Source organism: Vombatus ursinus, unplaced genomic scaffold, assembly GCF_900497805.2.
Source record: "Vombatus ursinus unplaced genomic scaffold, bare-nosed wombat genome assembly UNPS02001954.1, whole genome shotgun sequence".
NCBI classification, from domain to species: domain Eukaryota; kingdom Metazoa; phylum Chordata; class Mammalia; order Diprotodontia; family Vombatidae; genus Vombatus; species Vombatus ursinus.
The window spans coordinates 2626-9901 of NW_020941732.1; the positions used below are offsets into that span (position 1 = coordinate 2626).

At 37.7% G+C, this 7276-nt stretch overlaps 1 pseudogene; it reads right to left on the reverse strand.

Annotated features, from left to right (window-relative positions):
- Positions 1-5812: 5812 nt before the first annotated feature.
- Positions 5813-7049, reverse strand: LOC114048309 (annotated as a pseudogene).
- Between the last annotated feature and the right edge of the window lie 227 nt (positions 7050-7276).

Consider the following 7276-nt stretch of genomic DNA (forward strand, 5'->3'; position numbering starts at 1 on the left):
ACCATACTTCTGAGAGGTTATTTCTTCTTTTCTTCTCTAATTTGTTTATGATATGACTTTTCATATCTAGGTTATATATCCATTTGGAACTTACCTTGGTGTGTGGTGTAAGGTACTGGTCTAAATCTGATTTCTGCCAGACTGCTTTCTCAAAAGTTTTTTATTGAATAGTGAATCCTTCTACTGGTAATTGAGATCTTTGGGTTTATGGAACATTATGCTACTTATGTTTCCTTGCTTTTATGTTATGTACGTAATCTGTTCCACTCCACAAAAAGTACAAAATAATTATGCAACTTCATGTGGATCTCAAATCCACTTGTAACCTGAAGCTGAAAGCTCATTTGTATGGGACTCTTTTTACTAGTAGAAAGGATTATTCAATACTTTGTGCCTGCATGAGAGGCAGAGATGGTGAGAGCTTGGGAGAAGAGAAATCTCTTTCTTCTGGCTTCTAGCTTTGAGAAAAAAAGACACATGGTTGTAGATTCTCTTCCAGACCCTAATTGGAAAGAAAGACTTTGGGAAGAAGTCAATATGTAGGGGAGCTGGGAGACTGATCATATCCCTATCCCCAGTTGACCACACCAGAGACATTGGAGTAATTCCCTGTGGGTGAGATTTGGAAATCTCTTGGCTGAACTGAGATATCTCATTCTCCAAAGGAGAGCTCATTAACTCTGTATTTTCTGATTTATTCTTATCTATTCACCTTTCCTGATTTCTTTTTGCTATTAGCTTAGATAAATGGTCTATTTGCTATTTGCTATGTGTATGTGTCTTGTAAAATGGGCATTGATGTGAAGGGAGTCAAGTTTTAGATAGATAGCTTACAGTACTTCATTAAGTGATAACAACCAGGAGCTCAGCTTGAACCTAGTTTCTTTGAGGGGATTGATACATACAATTCAAGCGTGTTATCTTTTCTCTGAGAAGAGTGGAGCATCCAGCATTTGATGCCAATCTCCTGCCTCCCCTCTTGGAAGGAATACATTTTTTCCTTGGAGCAGGGTGGCTGGAAGAGACAGTAAACATATATATTTATGGCTCCCTCTGAACTAAATGTAGACAGGCCCATGTGAACACATCACTTATATGAGCAACAGACAAGACCCACCCCAAACCCCTTTCTTTCACACTTCACTTGTACTGCAGCCATTCTTTATTACTTCACAATCTTAACCCTATAAATTAATTAGTTCAGCTAAAAGTTATTCTCTATTCTCGCCTCATGATCCCATTACCACTCATGCCCTCGGAAAATCCAGTCTTGTATATCCTCATAATCTTCTTTCTCTGGTCTTTCTTGTATGCTGCTTCATGGTATTTCAAGTCCCACAACTGTACTCATGGAGGTCACTACAAATTTGTATTATCTTATGAATAGAGGGATTTTCCAAACTTTTCTTCTCTCCTCAGGCCTCTTTTTCCATTTTCACATCTCCCTCTCAGCACAGGACCTGACTTCTTACTTTTCAAGAAAAATCAAGCACATCCTTTTGAGATCTCTTTTCTCTCCTCTTCTAAACTCAAACAGCCTTTGATATAATGTCGTTTTCTAAAGAAACACTTCCTTCCCAAAACTCCCCTACATGTCTTGTACTCCTTTCCATTCTAATGTAAAGTTCCTGATGACAGAGACTGCCCCATTTCAGGATTTTATTCCCTAGAATTTAACGCAGTTCTGGGCACATAGTAACCACTTCATAAATGATCTTTCCTTCCTTCTTCCTTCCTTCCTTCCTTGCTTGCTTTCTGCCTTCCTTCCTTCCTGTGGAAGAATGGGTCATTCTCATAATTCTATTTATAAAAGACTAGGTTACCCTGATGATTTGCCTTTGTATATGGTATACCCAATCCATTCTAATGATTGTTTTTTTCTTCTTCTTTGATGCTTACTTTCTTGGGTTATCGTTTGAGACCTGCTATTGTTATGCCTCTTTCCCCACTTTTTTCATCATTTCCCTTGAGACTTTGACTTTTTGTTTTGCCAGATGTTTTTTTTTTATTATTATTATTGCTTTAAGGTTTATAAAGTAATCCTTGTGTAGCTTGATTGCTATGCAAATGAGTAAGTAAATTATTTTTGGAAGTGTTCTTATTTTAATTATATTAGCATGACCCAAGCATCAGTGATGAATGTCTCTCCAACTATTTACATCAGTTTATTTTTGTGAAGACTATTTTTTGGTGTATTCACATAGTTAATTTGTCTTTTTAAAGATGGACTCTCAAATATGCCATCCATTCTGTGGATATTTTGAATATATTTTTTCTTTCTATCTCTTCATACTGCATTTTGTTATTATGTACAGAAAACCTGATGAATTGGTGAGTTCATTTTATTTCATCCTACTTTGGTAAAGTTGTTGTTTTCACATGACTTTTTAGTTGAATTTCTAGCATTAGAGATAAGAGTTTAGTTGAATCACTAGCACTCAGGGTTGGGGAACCTGAGGCCTTGAGGCCACATGTGGCCTTACAGGTCCTTGGGTGTGACCTTTTGACTGAGTCCAAGTTTTACAGAACAACTCCTTTTTTAAGGATCCACTCTTAAAACCCTCCCGAGCCACATGTGGCCTCGAGGCCACAGGTTCCCTACCCCTGAAGAGCACCATTACATCTGCAAAATGTGGCAATTTTGTTTGTACTTTATCATTATTCCAATTTCTTTTTCTTATATTGTTGAAGCTAAAATTTCTTCAAACAAATCAAATAATAGTAATAATAATGGAAACTCTTGCTTTATATCTGATCTTATTGGAAAGTCTAGCATTTTCTCTGTTCTTGTTCCTGGTTTCCATTTCCTTCCACATATCTATTCAGAAAGGACTGTCAGGTTTCAATACTATGATTCAATGCTCTGCAATTTGCTATCCCTGATTTTAGGGCACTGGATAGGATTCTGTTTACATTGAGTGAGGCTTCCATGATTAAGGCATCTTAAAGACTCTGTTCTTAGAGCTCTTTGATCAGTTATCAAAGTTCCTTGAAACTTCTTTGATCAGAAAGCTACATAATCCTCCTTCTGTACAAGGTTGCCTTGACTCTGGTGCTGGCTGGATTTCTCCTTATAGGTGGGGTTTCCTTAGTTGGTATGTTGCACCTTTTGTCCCCTTTGGGATTTCCCTAGTCATGACATTGGGAGCCATGGGTCTTCCTTGATCAGGATGCTGTGTGGTCTTTCATTCCCTTCTGGGACTTCCCGATTACGGGCCTTTGACTTGCACTAGTCTACTCTTATGGTTTCCACAATTCAGGCATGGGGTAGTTTCTCTATTCCCTTGGGCTTCCTAGGTGATGTTGCTTCAGGTTTCCAGTTTGTTTACTTGGGTTTCTGCTACTCTCTGACATTACTTTGTTTCCATTGTCTATAGCTTCTGTTTCTCTTTCTGTGCAGTCCTGGATGGGATGAATAATCTTACTCAGGCCTTTCTTTGGATTTCTCAATCATCATTTAATCTGGTGTTCCTTCTTTGTTATTGCTGGAGAAAAAAAAATGGGAGAACTGGACTCCTGTGTCATCTACCAGGTGACTGTCTAAATGGAAGCTCTCTCGATGGTCTTTTCAATGCTAAACCTATTGGCCTTATCTCTGTCCTCATCTTTCTTAGCATCAGTTCAGTGTTTGACATTGTTGACTATCTCCTCCTGGAAAAAGTCACTCATTTCCTTGAGGTTTTCTCTCTCCTCTTCACATCTTAATTAGACGAAGAGTGTTTCTCAATCTCCTTTCCTACATTATCCTACATTATTTCTGTGAGGAATGCTTTATTACTACCTTTATTAATATCTTTTAAAATATTTGTATTTCAACTAATTGTGTGCTTTGATTGAATAATAAACTAAATATATTGGTGGACACAAGGGAATTATGGTTTTTGAGTGGATGCAAACCCAGAGAGTACCTCAAACCTCATGTAACCTAGTGTTGGTACCCATATTGTGAGTTGCCCAGGTAACTGCAGGTGCTACACAGTGGGTATATCCTCATTCAAAAACAGCGTATAGATTATGAGCCACCCCCCTCCAAAGTGTTTGAGTTTATTAGTCAAGTAAAAGACACAATTAGTTTAAAAAATGGAATTTAATGAGAATAGAAAGAAAAGTAGAAATAAAATATTCCCCCCTTTAAAATGGCATAATCTGTTCAGGAAATTATAGGCTGTATTGATGACTGCAAGTGCTACATACATACATATACACATATATATGTGTGTACGTGTGTGTGTATATGTGTGTATATGTATATATGTATGTATGTGTGTATAAATATATAAATATGTATGTATGTGTTTGTGTGCTTGTGTGTGTGTGTGTGTGTGTGTGTATGTGTGTATGTAATGTCAGGAACCTAGTCAACTTTTCACAAAGTAATTGTCTTAGAGGGAAAAAAAAAACAGTGGAGTATTTAAAGGCTTGAAATCACTTGTTAATATACACAAAGATCTGAGTAGCGGAAAAAATGCCTGTGAATAAAGATCATCAATAATATTTTCAAATTACTGAATTCAAAGAAAGCATGAATTATAGAAGAATTTTTTTTCTCTTTTATATACTTACTGATGCAAAAAAAAAAACCCTTTTCTTTTTTTTGGTGGGGGGAAGTTACTTACAATGTTGTCCCGTGGCCTGTATTCAACTTTACTTTTGGGGCATATGATCAGTAATTTGTCTCTTATAGGTTTGTAAAATATGATAAAAAGAAAATAGCATGAGTGGGTCTGGAATGCAAGGAGAAATAGTTTATTTTGAAAGGAAGGAGAAAAACCCATAGGATATAGCTGAGGGTGAAAGAGATGGTTGGTAAACTTTGGAAGGTAATAGTTTCTGATTTCTGATTTCAGGGCACCCTTCAGAATTCCAGCCTTGAAGATGTACTTTATTTTAAGACTTTGGCTTTTACTTTCCAAGGTTCTAAGCCAAAACTTCCATATGACAATTTGCACAGGGCTAATTTCAATGTTGAAACAAGAGGTCTCAGTATTTGGGCTTTCGTGTTTTATACCATGGATCATCAGGCAAAACTGATTTTTCCCTTGCCTGCACTACTTTGAGTATTCTTGAACTGACATTTCCACCATGCTCAGGAAGCTCGTTATTGGGAAGACTTAATTGTCCAGTAGGATCTTGGGAGTCTACCGCCTCACTGCCCACTGCCTCTGATCGGATGGTGGAGCCATGAACTCCGAACCTCCAATTAAGGAGAGAGCTGAGTTCAAACATTCCTCAAATATTTGTGACCTGACTGCACTACTTTGGGACTCTTCTGACTGACTACTTCACCATGTCCTCATGTAGAGTACCTTTCCTCTCCCTCTTATTTATCAGGTTTCTTTTGTGTGTTCTCTTCCTAATTAGATTTGAACTTCTTGTGGGGCAGTGATTGTCTTTCTTTTTTCATATCTGTATCTCTGTGCTTAGCACAGTGCCTGGTATAGAATAAGTATTTAATAAATTCAAATTTACTACTAGGTAGGGGGCTAGAAAATTCTTTGATAATAATGGTCGTGTACATAGTTGGTTCTAAATAAATGTTCATCGGATTTTATAGAATTGAAGTGGTGAATGAAGTATTTGAAAGCAAGTGAAATGCTTAGAGAAGGGCAGGTAGGTGGTACAGTGGATAGAGCACCAGCCCTGGAGACAGGAAGACCTGAATTCAAATCCAGCCTTAGACACATGATACTCACTAGCTGTGTGACCCTAGTCAACTCACTTAACCCTGATTGCCTTGCAAAAAAAAAAAGAAAGAAAGAAAGAAAGAAATCCTTAGAAACATAGTGGATCAATGAGGATTTCTAGATAGGAGAATAAAGGAGCTATGAAATTTTGGTTTGGGGGTAAGGTGGCATTAGTAAGAGAATAAAATTGGGTCATAGGACCCAGAGGAAAGAATTCAAAACTATTCAGGTTTTCTTTCACTAATTTCCCCTGAATGTCTGTTGCTTCTCATAGCTTTGAAATCAATACAATCGTTTGGAATGTGTCCCTAAAAGCTTGAATCACTTGTGTATTCCTCAGGCTGTCAATAAAGGAATTCATTACTGGTGCTACTGAGGTTGCAAGTACTGCAACCACCTTATTCAAAGCTACTCCTTCTTCTGCAGATTTCATATAAATGAAGATGCAGGTTCCATAAGTAAGGGAGACAACAATCATGTGGGAAGAACAAGTGGAAAAGGCTTTTTTTCCTTTGCTGGGCAGAAGAGAATCTCAGAATAGTCCTGACGATATAGGCATCAGATAGAACCAGTAACACTAAGGTGATGATGAGTGTCAACACAGCACAGGCTAAAATCATTCTTTCTAGGAACTGTGTATCACAACAAGTGATTTCCAGCAGTGGTGATGCATCACAGACACAATGGTCAATAATACTGGAGTCGCAGAATTCTCGCTCAAGAGCCACACCAAGAGGTGGAAGGATGATCATCAACCCAGACAGCCAACAACCCAGGAGGAGCTGGTTACAGACCGTTGTTTATGATGGCTGGATAGTGAAGGGGTTTGCAGATTACTCCATAGTGGTCATAAGACACGGCAGCCAAGAGGAAAAATTCTGAGACCCCAAAGATGATACTAAAAATTATTTGAGTGAAGCACTCATTATAGGTCACAGTATAGTCCCCAGCTGACATGTTGTACAGGAATCTGGGAATACAGACAGTTATGAATGACCATTCTAAGAAGGAATAATTCCTAAGGAAAAAAGACATGGGGGTTTTAAGGTGGGGAACCACCAAAGTCAGGATGATGATGGTCAACTTCCCGGTTACACTTCACTTGTGGGTTAGAAACAGAAAGATAAAAAGTAGAACTTGCAGCTGTGGGTCATCTGTTAATCCCCAAAGAATAAATAATGCTATCACTGTATGGTTTCTCATTTCTGACCACTGTCTTTTGATGGATCTGTATATAAAACAGAGACAGACAGACAGACAGACAGAGACAGAGATAGTGGAGCTAAGAAGAGGCATCATAAAATGAGTCAGCAATGCAATTTGGATATGAATACTCAGAAGTCTCTCTTAAACTTAGTTGTTTTTGTTTTCTTTCACTGGCTAAATAAAAAAATCATGACAATACTGCACTACCCTTAATGACTTTGAGCTGTGTATCAGCTAATGAGCATAACATTTTTAAAGAGTTTTGTCCCCAATATATCTTTCTTTATTTCTCCCAGTTCTTTGCTTCCTCCCCATTCTTCCCAAATCAACGTTAATCTGTATTATTTATAAAGATTGTATTGATTTGTTGATTTCTTTTGTTTGTC